The sequence below is a fragment of the Mesoplodon densirostris genome, chromosome 9, assembly GCF_025265405.1.
Source record: "Mesoplodon densirostris isolate mMesDen1 chromosome 9, mMesDen1 primary haplotype, whole genome shotgun sequence".
NCBI lineage: Eukaryota > Metazoa > Chordata > Mammalia > Artiodactyla > Ziphiidae > Mesoplodon > Mesoplodon densirostris.
In genome coordinates this window covers 87,475,297-87,496,168 of record NC_082669.1, presented here as the reverse complement: position 1 = coordinate 87,496,168, position 20,872 = coordinate 87,475,297, and the positions used below count along the sequence as shown (strand labels likewise).

Genomic DNA, 20,872 nt, shown 5'->3' with positions numbered 1-20,872 from the left:
TTGATAAGCTGCCAGGTTTGGGAACCACTGATGTTATCAACAAGTTTATAGTTAAACCTAGATTCTCACTTACTCTTGCTCCAAATGATATCTGTGTTTTCCTGGAACTAAAGAAATCATAACTTAGAAAACTTAGAAAATCATTATTTTCTAAGAGACAAAATATTATTTCGATTTCTTTGAAATAATTTACTAGAAAATTTTGCATCACTAAATAAAGAAATCCTTCTTAAGGGCACTATATCTCAAATTTCAGACACCTTGTTCCTGTAAATTAGAACAGTTTCTTAGGGATATGGTTGGCAGATGCTACTTTTATGAGTTAATTTTCAAGACTGGTACATTATTCTCCTGAAAAAATTTCTGAAATGCATAAAAATGAACAACAGCAACCACAGACCACATAGAAAATTCTGCTCAATCACACCTAAACTAATGGAGAGCAGAATCAGTGCAAAGAGCAAGGTTTGCTATTTCTTCCCCTTATGTACACCAAACATTGTTAATGGCTATAATCATTAAGTCCTACACTACAACCTCCACGATGCCTTTCACTAAGCACTGTACTTGCATTAGTCTATTTAATCTTCACAAAATCATGAGGTAGGAGTATTATCACTCTTTTAAAGATAAAGAATCCAGAATGTAAGAATGTTAAGTAACTTGTCCAAGTCACACAGCTGGTGATAGAGCTGGAATGGGACCAAGGTCATCATATAAAGAATCCAGAATGTAAGAATGTTAAGTAACTTGTCCAAGTCACACAGCTGGTGATAGAGCTGGAATGGGACCAAGGTCATCATATTCCAAAACCCAAAAATTCAGCCATTACTACAACCTGCCATAAAGTAAGACAAAGGGGTAGAGCAAAGGCAGAGACGGTGATAAGAAAGCTGAAAACATGGTGATGATTTCTCAACATATGCTGAGTAATAACTACAAAGTTGACTCCAAACTTGAGATTCTTCCAATCCACAATTTAGGTAAATATATAACTACTCCCAGGGGAAAATGAACAGAGCACTATGTTCTATTACTATGTTCATCTTCTAGTCCTTTGCTCTTAAGAGAACACTACTAAACTAAAATGTGGGTTTCTTTTTCTTTTTTAGAGGGAGTATTGTTTGCTTTTGTTTCTATATCATATTCATAATTGTCAGTGAGATGAAAGTTTATTTTGTGCTTAATCAATAAAAAATAATAGCATTCAAGGGCTACCCACCAAGAGAACAAAAGTCACTGGTGGAAATTAAGTGGTAAGTCCAACTGAATGGGTCCCATACAAAGGGGCAAATAGGAAGCAGTGCAAGTCCTCTCCCATATACCATTATATGCATCTTCGTACAAGAAAAAGGACATTTCACCAATTTGCCAAGTAGGTCAGTAATTTTCACAACTACTAAAGTAAAAGTTAGCCATATATGGATTATTCCTAGGAATAATTTTGCTTGAAAGCGATTTATGTCTCAACTAGTAGCAAATAGTCAGTGCAGATCATTTGAACATAGTTTGCACTGTAAATTTTTGCTGAAAAGGCTTTCCAAATGATTAGTGAAGACTTTTAAATATAGCATACATTCATATATATCTTTACTTCTTTTTTCTTCTGTTATTATTTATCTTCTAAGTGAGAATTTGTCTTTCTAAATTTGCACAGCAAATACTTTGTTTTATTAGATATATTCCAAAGAGACACTGTTTCCAGTAAATGGAATATTTAATATATTTATCTATCATGTATCTTTGTTTTCTCCTGAATGTTATACACAGTTTCTCTGCTATTATTATTGTGTAAGATTTTGATTGAATTACGTTATTAAGAACTGCCTAAATTCATTTTAGGTACAGTTTAACAAATCAAATTTAAATGTTTTATAGATAACATAAAATTCCCCTATGACTCAGTGCTGCATGTTGGGTTCAATTATTGAACTGTATCTAGATGTGAGTCAAGAGAATAGAACCATGTATTTTCCGCGAGTATGCTCTCAATTTTATAACCCCTCCAATCTCCTTCTATTTTCAAGATCAAAGGGGAGGTGTGAAGGGAGGTGCAGGAGCATTTGACCCAAATATTAGGTGTGTAGAGAGACACCTGTGCCTATGTCTTAGCAAAGTAAGGAAGGTTGACAGTTTATCATAAACAAAGAACTCCTGAAATTCATCAATGCTGTGAAATCTGAGAGTGAGATGGCAGTGCCAGAGGTGATAGGAAAACTACATGGGTCTTAACAAAACTTCTAAGAGGACATTATCTTTCTTTCCAAATGCTCAGTTTAAATTAGTTCCTCATAATTGGTGTAGAAAATAAAGAGAAATATATCTTTACCCTTCAAACAGCTTGATAAAATCTTACATCTGTAGCTAACCAGAGTGTTCAGGTATGTCAGGAACCCCACTTAAAAGAAGTAAATCAGAAGCGTATCTACACAGCCCATCTAAACAAAATCCTAAAAATTTGCTTTGTGGAGCTGAATGGCTAAGATGAGCTGTTATATTAATCAAATTACATAAGCAATGGCCAAATGTGTATTTTGTGCTGTGTGGAGACAGACACTAGCAATCAAAGCTAGGGAGTTTTAATGAGGAGACTTAATTAAGACACACGTCTTCAGAAACACGAGTCTGAGAAAAATTACTGCCAAACTCAGTGCTAATTAGCAAAGACTGGGAATTCAGAAACTCTGGCTGTTAGAAAAAAGTATGCTAAAGAGTAACTATAGAGTACTGCCCACAGAGTATATTGTTGGGGTTCTGATCCTATGACAGAAACTTGTAGATCTGGACAGCAACAAGTCTTTGAATGGTTCCCAGCCAGACTTCGCAACTAAGAGCAGAGTTCTTCCAAAAACATCCTGACACCTGGGAACCTCAAAACCAGAGACCAAGGACTCATTACATTCTTTGGCTATCCTTTCAATTTTTGAATAGCTCAATTTAATTGGAAGTATTGCCTTCAACTGAGCCAAATCTGTCTCTTTGAGGTTTTCATTTATTGTTTAATTCTGGCTCTCTGAAATTATCCAGATGAAGTCTAACCCCACTTCTCCATACCTCTATCTGTTATGTTTTCTCTTTTCTAGCACGACAGGATTCCCTGTTGTTTCTACCATCCCTCATATAACCCTGCTTCAGACCTTACCACCATCTGGGTCAGTCTCTTCTGAAAAAGATCCAGTTGCTGTTTTTCTTAAAACTGTCGTGCCTCAAAATGTAATCTATTCAGTGTGTCTCCAGTCCTCTGGACTCTAGAATTTTGTAATTGCTACCTAAGTTTGCATTAACATTTGGCAGTTACAACACACTGTTGGCTGATTTTGAACTTGTAATCAACTAAAACACCTGTCTTTTACTTATGACCAGCTATTGAGCCAGGTTCCTCTATATTTTGTACTCCACCAGTTGATTTTTAAGTCCAAATTTGTTTCATTCTTATTGAACAAATGATCAATGTCCACTTGTAGAAAAATTAGAAAACGCAGCAAGATAGCCAAGATAAGCAAGAATATAAATTAAGTATAAATCATCCCTTTATTCCAAACATTTGAAGACAACTGCTATCTACATTTTGGTAAATACTTTCCCAACTGCCTTTTCTATGCATACATATGCTGACTGTTGGATATTTATGTGAATTTTTGTATATACACACAAAATATAATTACATATACTCTTATGATCTACCCTTTTTCTAAGGTGCACTCTGTAAATATCTTTAAAATTTTAAGATACATATTTATTCATCTATATTTTCCTTTGAAATAGCTTCACAATACTCCAGTTTTGGATGTAACATTGTTCCAGGTACTATAGCTATGTAACAAACCACTTCAAACTGTAGTGACTTAAAACAACATTTATTTTGCTCACAAATCTGCAATTTGGAAGCGTTCAACAACTTGTCTGCTCTAGTTAGAATCAGCTGTAGTGGCTGAAAGGCTGGAGGCTGGAATTATCTGAAATCTCATTCACTTATATGACTAGTAGACGCTAGCTGTCGGTGTCTTAACAAAACTTATAAGAGGACATTATCTTTCTTTCCAAATGCAATCTTAACTGGGGCTTTCTGCTAGAACACCTAAAGATGACCTTGCCATGTGGTCTGGGCTTCCTTACAAGCTGGGTTTCAAGGAAGAAAAATCCCAAAGGAGAGAGAATCAGGTGGGAAGTCATATTGCCTTTAAAAGTCATCCAATTTCACTTTCATCATATGTTATTCAGTGAGGGAGCCACAAAGTCCTGCCTAGGTTCAGGGGAGGGGAAACTGTAAATGGGGGAGTGACAAAGTTAAGGAAGAGCATGTGGGACTGGAAATATTGTTATGGCTATCACTATTGCCACAGCCAGAATTCATTTCACCTACTTAATACTGTTTAAAATGTCCACCGTTATAAAAAATGCTTCAACACAATTCTCAAATAGACATTTGTATTTACACAATTATTTCCGTAGGATATTCTGAGAACAGTGATTACAAAGTTTAAGCACATTTTTAAGGCTTTTGATAGATATTGGCAAATTGCCATTCAGGAACATGAATGGCAATTTAGACCCCAATCATCAGTGTACGAATGGAAAAGCCCATTTCTTAACTCTAGCTTAAACACTGCATATTATCAGACTTCTTAGTATTAGCCAGTGCTATAGTATTGTTATATAAATTTGAGTTTCTTTGATTACTAGTACATTTGAACATTTTATACGTCTACTGATTATTTCTTCTTAGAAATTGCTTTTTTCTTGGCCTTTGATCACTTTCCTTTTGATCTTTGAAGTATTTTTTAGAGAATTTTATGTATTAACATTAAACCTTGTCAAATATATTGCAATGCTTTTCCCAATTTCTTATTTGCCTATTATACTCTACGTAAAGTTCTGATGTTTTCCTGTTTTCAAAAGAATATTCATTTCTTAATAATGGTTTATTTGAGGTCTTCTTCAAGACCCACACTTACACAAAAATTCACCTATACTTTCTTCTAATACCTTTTTTAAGATTTAATTTTTATATAAAATCCTTAATAAATCTGAAATTTGGGTGTATGGGAAGAAGTAGAAAACTACATTTTTTTTCAAAATATCTTTTCTTGAAACCTATTTAAAAATTAATCATTTCTCCTATTCTTTATTTATTATTTACCACACACCAAATACATAAATATACTAGTTCCTAGTTTTTTTATTTTCTTTATGATTCCATTTATCTGTCTATTCCAACTTGTCTATCAAGCTATTCGACCTATTTATCAATGTATTCTTATGACACTATTCTAGATACTGCTGCTTTATGGGCAATGATATGTAAACTTTTTGTTTTTTAAAGCCACTTGAGAATCTGATGGATTGTTTGGATTCTATACCTAGAAAAATGCACGTATGGGCATACAGAAAACTGCTTTCATTCAGTTTCCTACAATTATCCATCTCTGAGACCCATATAAGGGGACTTCATCTTTGCATATATCTCATGAATTTAACTCTGAGTATTTTATTCTTTAGACTGTTATTGTGAATGAGTTCTTTTTTCCATTTCATTTTGTTATATTTGTTTGTTGATAGCATATAGGAAAGCTGTTGATTTTGTTAAACAATTCTTCTTGTCCAGTCACCTTTTTGAATTCTTTCAAATCTAATTGTTTTCATTTTAAATCCTTTGTGTGTTCTATATAGACAATCAAACCATCTGCACTGAATATAATTGGGTCTTCTCTTTCCCGGCATTTAAATATGTTAGAATATTTAAAACATATATCTTAGCTGGAATATCTAAAACAAGGCTTAATAATAATGGAGATAAAATACTTCTATTTTTATTCATTTTTTAATGCATGAGTTAATGAGAATGCAACTAGAGTTTCACCTGGTTACATGTGCAAGATAAAAATTCTTCATTGTGTTCAATTTCCTTCTGTTTTTCATAAGTTTTTCTTCTATTCCCAGTTTATTAAATATAAATGCCTTTTAAAGTTTTTATTTAGATATAATTCACTTACCAAAAAATTCATCCTTTTAAAGTGTACAATTTAGTGGGTTTTAGCATAGACACAAAATTATGCAACCATTACCATTATCTAATTCCAAAACATTTTGTCACTCCAAAAGGAAATCATTCCTTAGTAGTCACTCCCCATTTCCCACTTAGCCCAGGCCCTGGTAACCACTAACCTATCTCCCGTCTCTATGAATTTGCCTATTCTGGATATCTTATATAAATACTTTCTTAGTGAATTCAACCCATTATTTCAAGTCTAATGATATTTCTGAATTCTGATTCTACTCCATATCATATTAGCTATTAATGCTGTACTGCTACATGAATGTTGATCAATTTTATAAGTATGCCTCTGCATCTTAAGTCATTAAAAAATGTCACAGAAATGTGCCAATTATTTGTGCAACTTCTATGTAGGAATCTCCTGTTACATTGGTATAACAAGCTAAAAATTTACTCATCTTTAGAATCATCTTGTCTGCACACCTGTATTTTGCCTAAAAAACTGTTAAGTGATTAGCTAAAAATATAACATATTGTTTCTGCTGTACCAGCCAAACCCTGCCAAATGCTGAAATTAGAGTTCTGGGAGCAAAGTTTACTCTAAGTCACTATGTATTACTCCTAATCAATGCACCTTGTTCTGTATGTGAATAAACTATCTCTTTCATAAAAAAAGCCAAACTCTTTTCTAGTATTAACTACAAACCTAATGACCCACAGTTTTTAAAACAAAACTTTAAAAAAAATCAAATTGTTACAGTTTTTCCGTACTCTAAATTCTGTAAGTTTTCCCTTTTCCATAATACCTAAAAATCATAGACAATGGGCCAATTGCTAAATATCCACATTAGTGTCTGCTTTGTAAACACCACAGCCTAGATGGATAAATGGTGAAAGGGAAAACAGTATAATCCACATCAATCTGCCAAGTTGCTAGTGGTTCTTGACCCACAGTTTATGAAACCTTCCATATTGAATTTTATTATATTCAGTATATCATTCCTCCCTCAAACATTTGATCACTATAAATTATTATGAAAGTCATGGACTCTGACATGCATGGCATGAGCATAGGGAAGGGCCAAGGAATGGTCCCATGTAGCACTTCGGATCTTCAGGCCCCCTACCCTCAGATGGGGCCCAATGTCTGCTTCTGGGGCAGGGCTGGACCTGCCACCAGTCCCGGAGCGGGTATGGAGGCTCCTCTGTCCACTCAAGCTCCTCTCACAGCCCAGCGCTTCAGGCCCCCAGTGCTCTCAGCTGCAACCTGGCATTTGGACAGAACTGGCTTCCCACCAGAGTGGGGCCTCAGACTCAGAAGCTATCCATCTTCTGGAATCGGTCTCTTTCTAATTCCTTCTTGTAAAAGAGCTTGACCTCCCAGCTCACCAGGCCTTTGGTCTTGTGTGGATGTGTGTATACATACATGTGTACCGTAGAACCAAAACAAAAATGGAATCACTTTTGTTGGGGACAAAATGGAGTTGGCTAATACAGGCACATTAACGAAAAAAAATGAAGCTTAACCTTACCTAATACTGGCTACAGGAATTTACAGCTCTTCTCAGAAATTAGCAGAGGACGCCAGCCAATCCGCAGATGCCAAATCTGTTCACACCATCTTTGGCATTCCTTGTTCCTGACTCAGCTACTCTGAGCCAAATTAGGAAGAAGGCCACCAGGCCTCAGCTGAAAAAGACAAATTCCGCATTTACCCCTTTAGTCCTTATGGTGTTCTGTATTTTGGTTATGTATTAAAATATAATCATGTAGTGTTTAAAAAGAAACAAAACACCTTGAGTCAATAACTAACAGGGAACTTATTGCTCCCGCAGCCTTGGGTTTCCCGGTTTTGCAGGTCGTAAGCCTTGCAAACAAACTGATCTTTCTGCTTTGTTTTACTCTGTGTGCAGAATTCGGTTTTTGACAATACATACCTGTGTGCACATAGGGGCCAGAACAGAGGTCCAAACTCACTGACGCAGCCCAGGAGCCAAAAAAGAAATGACAGAAAAGCTTCCTCCAAAAACGGGGGAATTGGAAGGGCGTCGGTGAGAAGACTTTTCCGCGCGCTGTATTATCGCGGTGAATAGAACCCTGAACTTTCGCGAGAAGTAGGAAGTATCGCGCCTGCGCACTGCAGTAACTCCGGCTGGCTTTGGCAGGTTCGCTGGCGGGTGTGTGACAGAGGCAGACAGTGTGGAGGCCACTGTACCCCCGGGGACTCGCCACTAGGAGCAGCACCTTAGCCAGCACCTCGGAGATCGAAGCCGAGATGGCTCGGACTAAAAGAACAAGACCACAGCACACCACTTAGGGCTGCTTAAGTCTCGCTCTGGTAAGCTTCGTGGAGAATTCATTACTCGAACAGGTGGTGGTGCTGGTGAGCCGGAAGGTTTTGTTGTAGCCAAGACAGGTGGTGCTCGAATTGGGTTTGTGGGCTTTCTTTCTAACTATGAGGAAGTCAGCCCAGCTCAGTAACTTGGCAGGGGTATATTCTGAGGTGGCAGCCTGAATTCACTACTCTAACCACTGTGCCCCGTGTCATCAGATACAAGGGGGCCAAGATCCAGCTCCTGGATCTCCCAGGTATCATTGAGGGTGCCAAGGATGGGAGAGTCAGAGGCCGTCAAGTCGTTGCAGTGGCCCGAACATGTAACTTGATCCTGGTTGTTCTGGATGTCCTGAACTGTTGAGTCATAAGAAGATAATTGAAAACGAGCTGGAAGACTTTGGCATTCACTTGAGCAACAAGCCCTCTAATATTGGTTTTAAGAAGATAAGAGGCGCATTCATCTGAAAGCCTCTTGCCCTCAGAGTGAGCTGGATGCTGAAACTGTGAAGAGCTTTCTGGCTGAGAACGAATGCCGATGTGACCGTCGCGATACCACAGCTAGTGACTTCATTGAAGTGGTGGAAGGAAACAGAGTTTATATCCCCTGATATCTATGTGTTAGTTAAATAAGATTGATCAGATCTACACTGAGAAATTGCGTATCGTCTATAAGATGCCTCATTGTACCCATCTCTGCCCATCATTGCTGGAATTTTGATGACTTGTTGGAAAATATCTGGGAGTATCTGAAACTAGTGAGGACTTAGACCAGACGCAAAGGCCAGTTCCCAGATTACACATCCCCAGTGTTGTTCTGCCTTACCCCAGAACCACAGTGGAGGATTTCTGCTGAAAATTCACGAAAATCTTATCAAAGAATTTAAATACGTTCCAGCCTGTGGTTTCTCTGTGAAACACAAAAAAATGGTTACAGCCATATGTTGGGGGATGAGGATGTCATTCAGACATGGAAACTTTCCCCTTTCTCCATCTGCGAGGCCAACCACTGCAGCTTTCCAAATGACCAAGCATCCTACCCCAAACCCCTTCTGGCTTTGGATCAAGATTCAGGAGGGAGATGGAGGCACCCAAACTGGCACTTCACATATCTTCATGTCACCTTGTACTTTGAACTGCATAAAGGACCAGGTAGGAAAAAAAAAATGACCACATTCATTAGGATTTGTTTATTTATTTATTTATTATTTATCTATTTGGGAATTCATAATTAAGGTGGTCATAGGATCATAAACATTTTTGAAATCTTGTTCAGGGCATGAGTATGCAAATCTGCAAATATGTAAACAAGGACACCTTTACCCGAGGTGAGGCTAATGAATGTTTAATGAATTCTTGAGTGACATAACCTTTCAGTGACAGTGCTCGCTCTGCTTTTCATGCTTGCATATAGGACACATGAGTAATTACTTAAACTTTTATCTTTCATCATTTAATTAATGGAAATAAAGACAAACCTGAATATATTCTATTATTGAAGAAAATGACAAAATATTATAACTACCGAAGAGAAAAAAAATTTGTGAAAGCTCATTTTAGACCAATTTTGTTGTATTTTAAAATACAAGATAAATATAAGCTTTATAGCAACCCAAATATTTCCTCTTCATTTATGAGTATGATCGATAGGAGCTGCTACAAAACAGAAGAAAAGGTAAATCCTTAAAATACTCAATTCTAGAATATGTCCATGACCTTTTGTGCCTTGTGCCACGTGATGAATTATTCATAGAACATTGATAACAGTGTGACATACAGTCTATACAAAGGGGATCAAATCATTGAGCTGGGAGAGGAAGATTGTAATTCTCCTATTGGCTCTGCCATTACCTATTTGACCCTGGCCAGTTTATTCATTCATTCATTCATTCGTTCATTTATTCGACTCAACAAAATTTTAGGAAACTTCTCCCATGTGCTTTGCACTCTACCAAGCAATGGGATATAGCAATTACCAAAATGTCCCCAGCTTCATAAAGCTTACAGTACAGTCATTTAACCTCCATTCAAGTCATTTACTTCTAGTCAACACACATTTTTTTTTTTTTTTTTTTTTTTTTTTTTTTTTTTGTGGTACGCGGGCCTCTCACTGTTGTGGCCTCTCCCGTTGCACAGAACAGGCTCCGGACGCGCAGGCTCAGCGGCCATGGCTCACGGGCCCAGCCGCTCCGCGGCATGTGGGATCCTCCTGGACCGGGGTACGAACCCATGTCCCCTGCATCGGCAGGCGGACTCTCAACCACTGCGCCACCAGGGAAGCCCATGGACACATAATTTTTTTGGTCTCAAGTGTTCTTATTTATGAAATGAAAGAATTGGATATTTGTAATACCCTATCAAAGACTCGTGAGTCTTCATCAATAAAACATGCTTTCAGTCATGTTCTCCATAATGATTGTAGGTTGTCCTCAGTTATGCATACCATGTTGCAAAATTCTTATGTGACCAGTAGCAACTGTTCCTTGAGCCAATTGACACTTTTGCTGTATGGTACATCAAATACTACCATGATATTCACTGAACAACCCACGTGTCCATCCCATAATCATGACCTCTTTAAGTTCCACTCCTAACTCAGAGCGTTCTAACCAGTGTGAATGGGCTATGGGAGTGTGAGATGGTAGCAATTCCCTCCAGCTATAAAGGAGTATGATAAGGGTGTGGTAGGCTAGAGCACCTGGCTTGTGGGCTTCTGAAGCAAACAACCCTATCTACTGCCTTTTATGTATTGTATATGTATATCATTTTCTAGGTATACCATGATGTAAAAGAAATTGGGAATTATTACTCTAACCAATCAAGTTATAAAGTAAAAAATGCAAATTTTACAATGTAGGTAAAGAAAAAAGTAAATTATAAGAGCAGAAGAAAATTAGGAAATAGTCACTGTCAAGTTCTGAAAAGTCTTTTAGAGCACCAAAACTAATTTAATATTATCTGTATAAAATTGGAACCAACAGATTTTAGGCTATTTCAGAGACTATAATACTGTACAGGAATATAACATCAAATCTAAAGTAAAGGAGTAAGCAGCGTCTTTGGTCAAAAGTCTCAAGCTATAAATTAATCATTTCAGTTTATGAGGCGGTGTCCCCTTCCCCTTTATTTAATATGTTTATAAATAATCATTCTCTAAAGGGACTATAAATAACCTCTATGTTTGTAAAGTTAAATAATATATACTACCAAATCTAAACTCCTGTGATTATGTCCCTGGAACGCTAAGGGATAATTATTTTTAAAGCTTTCTTATTCTGACTTAAATATAAGTAAATAAATTAGATCAAAGCCCTGATTTCTATAAGAACTCCTGTTGGTTCTTATAGAAATACCATCCCTCAAGGTTCTCAAATCTGTCAACCTCCCCATTCACACAGCCACTGCCGTAAGTCTAGCTTTCATGTCTGTCATCCAGTCCCCTCCCCATTGTTTCCAGAATGCTTCTCTGTCCTCTGCAAGATGTTTTGAAGGATCCACTTCATCTCTAGAATTGGTTTTCACAGAAGGAGGAATACACAACCTACTATAATCTCAAATTGTTTTAGGAGGGATTTGTATGTTTTTCAAGTGGATTTTCTTTAAAGGTAAATAACACTGGTCAACTGAGTAAAGTCAGAGTTCCCTGATATGGCACCCAAGGTCCTTCTTGATACGCCTTCAGCATTTCTCTTTAGTCTCGTCTCCTACCGTCTGTACTGCAAATAATTCTAAACTGTCTACGGTTTCCCCCAAATATTGGTGCATCAAATACTGGTATATTTAAACATGCCTTTCTTTTACCTGTAATATCCTCCATCTCCACTTCTCTCATCCTTCAAGATCAAGAAGATCCTTCTGATCTTCACAGATAAAGTTTATCACTCCTCACTCCATCCGTGTTTCAACATCTGCTGCTCTTACAACACAGAGATAAAAGTATGCTTATGTCCATCTTATCTGCTAGATAGGATCTTTTTGAGTATAGACATTGTGGATTGTATCTTATTCAACCAGCATAAGGCCAAGCATATTAAGTACACAATAACTATTTATTAAATTAAAGGGAAACCTTTCCCATAAAGTTTGTCATGATATTCTCTGAAGCTTTAGAAGTCAAATTATAATTGAGGGTCCTTGAAAGATAATATGGTAACCATGAAAAAATATTTTCAACTCCTTACAAAATTTATAACATAAATTCAGTGTAGTGAAGAAGAGATTTGAGGTTATAATGCCTATATTCAAAATTCTTTATTCATGTCAGCAATGACTATGAAGCAGGCAGTGGGCTAGGTACTGAGATTGAAAGATGAATAAGAAAGGGGCACTAGAATCTTCAGTTCAAAAATATATCTGATTATCTATATTCATGAAGCCTACTCAGACTTTTCTCAAATACTCATGAAAATAAAGGGAAAAAATAATGACTTGACATCATCAATTACTAAGATTAATAACAATTAATACCAGTTTCTGGAAGGAAATGAATGTGAACTGGTAATTTTCAAGGTTTTAGTTAATATTATACCGTGCCTTTGTTTCATGGTATACACTCAGCCTGCAGTAACATAGCATATGACTCAAGATTCTGAGAAATATTATTTTAGATCCAAATTCTATACCTAGCCATAACAGGGAAGCCATGTCCAAAGGGAATTCCTGGCAGTGCTAGCTTATATCATCTTTTAAAAAGAAAACAGTATAAAGAGAGATTCTTGTTCCCAATATTTTCCAGGAAAAACAAGTGTCAGTATTTCTTCGGAATGCGCTAACATGGGTCATATGCCAATTTCAGAATCAATCACTGTGGCCAAGAGAAAAAATGAGGTAATTGGCCAGACTTAGGTTATATCTGTGTGCCTGGAGGGAGAGCAGTAAGGGCCAGAGGTCATCCACACCTAAACCACACAGATTGAGAGTGGGCTCAAGTCAATGGTATAAAAAGAAAGAGAAAAAGATGCTGAAAATCGAAACAACACAAGCCCCTTCTAGAATAAGAAAAGAGAAAACCTCCAAGTCAGTATTAATCTATGTTCTCCTTTCAGCATTATTCCTCCCTAAGAATGTGAAAACTATTGTAGTACCAGGTACAGTAGATAGGGAAAATAGTGTCTTACAATAGTTATAAAAACAGGTTCAACCTCACAGACACCATGGAAAGGCCTTGGAAACTCCCAGGGATCCATGAACCACATTTTGAGAGCCACTGCTATGGATAATGCTTCTCAAATTTTGGTGTCTATATTAATCTCTTGCGAATTCTGATGAACTGTAGATTGTGAGTTAGTTGGTCTGGGATGAGGCCTAAGACTTCATTTCTAACAAGCTTGCAGGCAATATTAATATGCTGCTGGTCCATGAATCACTCTTTGAGTAGCAAAACTTAAACAGTAAGGACATAATCAATTCACATGAAATCCGGAGACAGAGAATTCATGATTGGTTTACCCTGTTGTTGTTTTCTCTATATATATCTTTCTCTTTCTCTACACTGCCATCCACAATGTCAGTTTTGTTCTAAGACTGATTTCACCCTTAATCATGGGATGTCTTAAAAGAAGCATTTGAGCTTTATCCTTCCTCATTTATGTCCACCTGGTGAGAGCACTTCCCACACTCAATGAACCAAAGACTTGAGCTCATGTTCCTGACCTCTTAAAGCAGTTCCTGCAGCCAGAGAAAATGCCATGTGTGATTGGTTCAGAGCTGGGATACATGAGTCCTTCACGGTTTTGGGAGGAGATGGTTTATCCTAATTAACTGAAAAGTGAAATGGTGAGGTATAACATTGAGCCAACAAATTCTACTTCAATTTAGCATATAAAAAATAAAGGGATGAATTCTATGAGGTAAACATTAGGGAAAATGAAAAATAAATATGGAAATTACAACACCAAAAAAGAAGGAATAGGAAGGATGAAGAAATGACAGTGTTGAAGAAATAGATAATAATTAATTCCTATTAATAAAGTGCTGGAAAATGAAGAAGCAATGATTAAAATAATGGAGTTAGAACCTTTTTAATATTTAAGAAAAATGAGGTATAAAAATGCTCCAGTCAAAAAATCAGGAAAAGAGGGGAAATCACAGAAAATAAAAAATAAAAAGAGATGAGTGAGATTTATCTATTATAAACACACACTTTCACATTACATTAAGATATTTTACGTAACAGAAACTTTGTAAATAAAGCAACAGAAAGACAGGGAACATGAAAAGAATAAAATGAAAATGTATGGCCAGTGTCACTGTCATAAACATATGTATGTAAACATATACCTATAGTCATGAACGTGTATATATGTAAGTATATATAGTCATAAAAATGTATATGTGTATAGTGTTTCAGAAATGAAACATAAACACAAAGTAATGAGTGGGTTGAAGCTGCAGTGATGCTGGGTATTCAAGCTAAAGCAGAAGGTGAGAGTAGGAAACATAATTCCTGTGGGATATGGGAAAATTAAAATTTTCCACAATATATCTGGTAGCTAGAGTTAACAGAAAGGAAGATGAGAGGAAAGACTGCTGGAACTTGAGTCTGGACCTTTAAAAAAGGTCCAGAAAAGTTTGTGATTTTTTTTACAAAGAGCCAAATAGTAAATATCTTAGGCTTTGTGGGTCTCTGTCACATATTCTTTCTTCTGTGTTTGAACAACCCTTTAAAAACATCAAAATCATCCTTAGCTCAAAGGCCATGCAAAACAGCCTGAAATTGGCCTGCCAGCAGTAGTTTCTGACCCTGCTTTTTAAGAAGCTGTCAGCCTAGAAGAGGCAAGAGGATGGAGAAGCAGCCATGTGACCAGATACTAAGCCAAGTTGCCTCCATCCTGGAGGATGAATCTGCACTAACTCCAGTATCTCTTGTCACATCACTTCTAGTTTCCCATCCCCACTCCCCTTCTTTCTTACTAAGATGTCCCCAATTTTCCTCAGCTAAAAAATATCCAATTAAAATAACTTGCCTTCCAAAATATATTAAACAAAAACTAAACTAAAATAAAATGACTTGCCTTCTCAGACTCCCTTGGAGGTAAAATAGTCACATGCATATCACTGGCCAAGAAGATATATGGAAAAGGCTTAGTGGAATCTTCTGATAAATCTGGTACAATTTAAAAATAGGTAATGTGGAAAATAAGATGTTCCCCTTGGGTTTCTAGAACTAAACACAAAATGTGTGAATGGTACATATAATAAAAGGTGAAAATAAAATTTGTTTTTATTGCTATAAAGCTAATGAAAAAAATACTTTAGGGAAAGAAATGAAGCCATCATAACATTTACTGGTACATGCCATACCTAGCAGGAAAATTTTAAATAGGGAGAAGGAAAGATGAAATCACTCTACAGTGAAAAGATAACCTGACCAAACCTGAAATTTCGCTAAATTTGGTTTTTGTTGTTTTTTTCTTTGCGGTACGCAGGCCTCTCACTGTTGTGGCCTCTCCCATTGCGGAGCGCAGGCTCCGGAGCACACCGGACGTGCAGGCTCAGCGGCCGTGGCCCACGGGACCAGCCGCTCCGCGGCATGTGGAATCTTCCCAGACCGGGGCACGAACCCATGTCCTTTGCGTCGGCAGGCGGACTCTCAACCACTGCGCCACCAGGGAAGCCCCTAAATTTGGTTATAGGAAAACCAAAATTAAACTGCAGAATTAAAAGATGTGATTTCTACACCTGTGACATCAGCAAACTGATTGTTTTTTTTTTTACAACTTTATTGGAGTATAATTGCTTCACAATGGTGTATTAGTTTCTGCTTTATAACAAAGTGAATCAGTTATACATATACATCTGTTCCCATATCCCTTCCCTCTTGCGTCTCCCTCCCTCCCACCCTCCCTATCCCACCCCTCCAGTCGGTCACAAAGCACCGAGCTGATCTCTCTGTGCTATGCGGCTGCTTCCCACTAGCTATCTACCTTACGTTTGGTATTGTATATATGTCCATGCCTCTCTCTCGCTTTGTCACAGTTTACCCTTCCCCCTCCCCATATCCTCAAGTCCATTCTCAAGTAGGTCTGTGTGTTTATTCCTGTTTTACCCCTAGGTTCTTCATGACATTTTTTTTTTCTTAAATTCCATATATATGTGTTAGCATACGGTATTTGTCTTTCTCTTTCTGACTTACTTCACTCTGTATGACAGACTCTAGGTCTATCCACCTCATTACAAATAGCTCAATTTCATTTCTTTTTATGGCTGAGTAATATTCCATTGTATATATGTGCCACATCTTCTTTATCCATTCATCGGATGATGGACACTTAGGTTGTTTCCATCTCCGGGCTATTGTATGTAGAGCTGCAATGAACATTTTGGTACATGACTCTTTTTGAATTATGGTTTTCTCAGGGTATATGCCCAGTAGTGGGATTGCTGGGTCATATGATAGTTCTATTTGTAGTTTTTTAAGGAACCTCCATACTGTTCTCCATAGTGGCTGTACCAATTTACATTCCCACCAACAGTGCAAGAGTGTTCCCTTTTCTCCACATCCTCTCCAGCATTTATTGTTTCTAGATTTTTTGGTGATGGCCATTCTGACTGGTGTGAGATGATATCTCATTGTAGTTTTGATTTGAATTTCTCTAATGATTAGTGATGTTGAGCATCCTTTCATGTGTTTGTTGGCAATCTGTATATCTTCTTTGGAGAAATGTCTATTTAGGTCTTCTGCCCATTTTTGGATTGGGTTGTTTTTTTGCTATTGAGCTGCATGAGCTGCTTGTAAATTTTGGAGGTTAATCCTTTGTCAGTTGCTTCATTTGCAAATATTTTCTCCCATTCTGAGTGTTGTCTTTCCTTCTTGGTTATGTTTTCCTTTGCTATTCAAAAGCTTTGAAGTTTCATTAGGTCCCATTTGTTTATTTTTGTTTTTATTTCCATTTCTCTAGGAGGTGGGTCAAAAAGGCTCTTGCTGTGATTTATGTCATAGTGTGTTCTGCCTATGTTTTCCTCTAAGAGTTTTATAGTGTCTGGCCTTACATTTAGGTCTTTAATCCATTTTGAGTTTATTTTTGTTTATGGTGTTAGGGAGTATTCTAATTTCATTCTTTTACATGTAGCTGTTCAGTTTTCCCAGCACAACTTATTGAAGAGGCTGTCTTTTCTCCATTGTATATTTTTGCCTGCTTTATCAAAAATAAGGTGACCATATGTGCATGGGTTTATGTCTGTGTTTTCTATCCTGTTCCACTGATCTATATTACATGAATTATCTTTTTTTTTACATGAATTATCTTTTATGAGTAAGTTTCATGCTCTGACCCAGAAATTTCCACTTTGAGAAGCTTTTCCTAAAGAAATAATTAGATGTATATGCCAAGATTTATATGTAATGATTTTCATAGAAATTAATTAGAACAAAGATATTGTTAGTAACCTAAATATTAAACAAATGGGAAATGGTTAAATCAATCATGATTTATGTATACAATAAAAACACCATGCAGTTATTTTAAATGATGTTGAAGAATAATATTGGAAAACAGGGTACTTTTTTTATAATGTATTGTTAAATCGTAAAATTTGTACAATGGGATTATGTAGCTATGTTTTAAATATATATATATATATATATATATATTTACCTCATCTCACTTATATTTTAAAATTTATATACAACTTACATACATGCGTATATAAGGAAAAATATATACCTAAAATTAACAACTGTATCTGGGTGGTGATTACTTGTGTCTTTTATTCTTTTATTTTTATTTTTTTTCTGTATGCTTCCAATTTTCCTTGTGACTGCTTTATTTTTATAATGTTCATATCCATTGAATAATCAGTCCTAGACACTGATAGAACTAAAAAAGGTATTTAGTGAGTACATTGATTCAATTTGATTTGAAAATTAAGGTTCTAAGGATCCTGAGAATCATAAATTAAAGTTATAGCCAATGCTGGCATGAATGCTAGAATGAATGATTCTGGGAATCCATAGGGTCAACTTTAAGTGTTTGTGAAAGCTGCAATCTAAGAATAACCTGGAGGGCTTCCCTGGTGGTGCAGTGGTTGAGAGTCCACCTGCCAATGCAGGGGACATGGGTTCGTGCCCCCGTCCGGGAAGATCCCACATGCCGCGGAGCGGCTGGGCCCGTGAGCCATGGCCACTGAGCCTGCACGTCCAGAGCCTGTGCTCCACAATGGGAGAGGCCACAACAGTGAGAGGCCCGTGTACCGCAAAAAAAAAAAAAAAAAAAAAAAAAAAAGAATAACCTGGAGTCCTCAAGTAGCTTAAGATACTAGTACATAGATCAAGCAGGCACTTCTTTGACAAGTTCATTATGAGGTGATCACAGTGACTGCTAATGCCTGAAAATCCATAATTAGAGAATGTGGCCCTTCCTTCACATCCTGAATGACTGAGGGAAAAGCTAAGAGGTGAGTGAGTGGATATGAGAATCCAACCAGCAGATGGCTCTCGTGGTGTCCAGCAGGTGCTCATTTACATATTTTGGCCATAACCTCCCTCATCTTTCCTCCAGCATGGCAAGATGCTCTGGCTTGAATGCACATTTAGACCAAAAGCTGTGTGATCTAGTGAAATATACTAAATATAGAGTCTTAGGTTTGACTTGTGATCCTGGCACTTATGCTAAGTATCTGCACAGTCTTAAACATGTCCCTTAAACTTTGGGAGTGACTTTTATCTCAACCAAATTTCCTGCTTTTAATATTCATATAAAGATTGAAGGGAACTAATGGAAAATTCTGCTTGTGAGGGCTTGAGTTTCACCATAAGTCACTGATATTTTTAAAGCCCAGATTTGGGGAAGAAACAGAATGGTGCAGTGGGCAAAGCCACAAAATTGGAGGTCAGGAGATTTTGGTCCTCTTCCTGTCAATAGTCATAGTATGACCTTCAACACATATAATTTCATCCCTCCTCAGTTTATCAATGTGCAAAATGTGGATAAGAAAAATGGGAAAAAGAAGATAGGAGTTAAGCTGCACTGTCTTTAAGATCTTATTAAAGTATAAAAAGCTTTGATCATGTTCTATGCAGTGAGTGATCTGGTAGCTTTTTTTTGAGAAAAGTAAAGTTATTCTGAAATTTTAAATGACTACCATATGTTATTTGGAATATATTACATCATTGAAATAAAGGGTATGGATAAAAGAACATCACTGAAACAAAATGATGTATAATGAGACATAGTATTGAACAAATACTTTGCCAACACATTTTATCTGTGAATAGAAGATAATTGATATATCTCTTAGGTATATGTTATTTTTCTTTTCTAATACTAGTTAAATATTAGAGTTCCTTCTTACATATAATATTTTTCTAAATTATTAGTATCATATATACATAAATATCATAATATTATATTAGTATCATACATAGTCTATTATTAGTACCATAAACTTTTGTCATTATGATCCTTTCAGATAGCATAAATATTTCCTAATTCAATTCAGTCTTTAGAGTACCAATAAAACTTTTGAAATAGTAGATTTAAATAAATATTAAAATTTAAAGAATGTTTAGACCAGTTTAAAACATGTTTTGTGGAAAGTGACTAGCTTTTTTTCTATTCATTGCTATTTATTTAATACCTTCCAAGTGTAGTCATGTCATAAGCTGTGTATTATAAAATCAAATTAATTATGAAAAAATTCTCCTTGGCAAAGTACTAAAATCTTCTAGACATTTGATAATGTAGTAAAATGTGTTAATATCACATTAAATAAACTAAAGTTTAAAAAAATTAAATGCAAAGTTTTATGCAAAGTTCATTCATTTATTGAACAAGGTTTAATCAAGTGATATGTGAGCAGCACTGCAGTAAGCATTAAAGTCTTTAGATAACATTAAGTAAATATTAGAAAGGAAAATCATTATAATCTCAATTTCTTTGTATTGTTCTTTAGTCTTTGTGATATGCTAATCTTTGTACTTGTAATAGCATCCACTTATCCCTTAAGAATTTTCATTTATTTGGAACTTTAGAAAAATATAGAAAAATTTCATATGTAAAGACCAGCTTAAATGAACAGTATTAGAGATCACAAAGAATCCCACCAACCTAATTATTTTTATTCTAGGATGGAGAAAAGTAAACAGGTTTCAAATACAATACAAGTGAATCATTTTGAGCATGAATTATGAAATGTAAAAAGATAATACCTTTCTGGACTTCCCTGGTGGCGCAGTGGTTGAGAGTCCACCTGCCGATGCAGGGGACACAGGTTCGTGCCCCGGTCCAGGAAGATCCCACATGCCGCGGAGCGGCTGGGCCTATGGGCCATGGCCGCTGGGCCTGCGCGTTCAGAGCCTGTGCTCTGCAATGGGAAAGGCCACAACAGTGAGAGGCTCACGTACCACAAAAAAAAAAAAAAAAAGATAATACCTTTCATGTTGAATTTTCATATACTTTAAAGAGATGACAATGAATTATATTCAAAGGTGACAAACCTTTTGCTATAGATTTTTTTATTTGCTGATAGAAATGCATTTCAATCCCAGAAAGAAAACGTGATGAGATTCTGAAATCTGAGCAAGTTATCAAGTTTTCAAGTAAGCA

The 20,872-nt window shown here is 36.4% G+C and overlaps 1 pseudogene; it reads left to right on the top strand.

Annotated features, from left to right (window-relative positions):
• Positions 1-20,872, top strand: part of LOC132495803 (developmentally-regulated GTP-binding protein 1-like) — a 90,396-nt pseudogene that overhangs the window by 38,796 nt on the left and 30,728 nt on the right.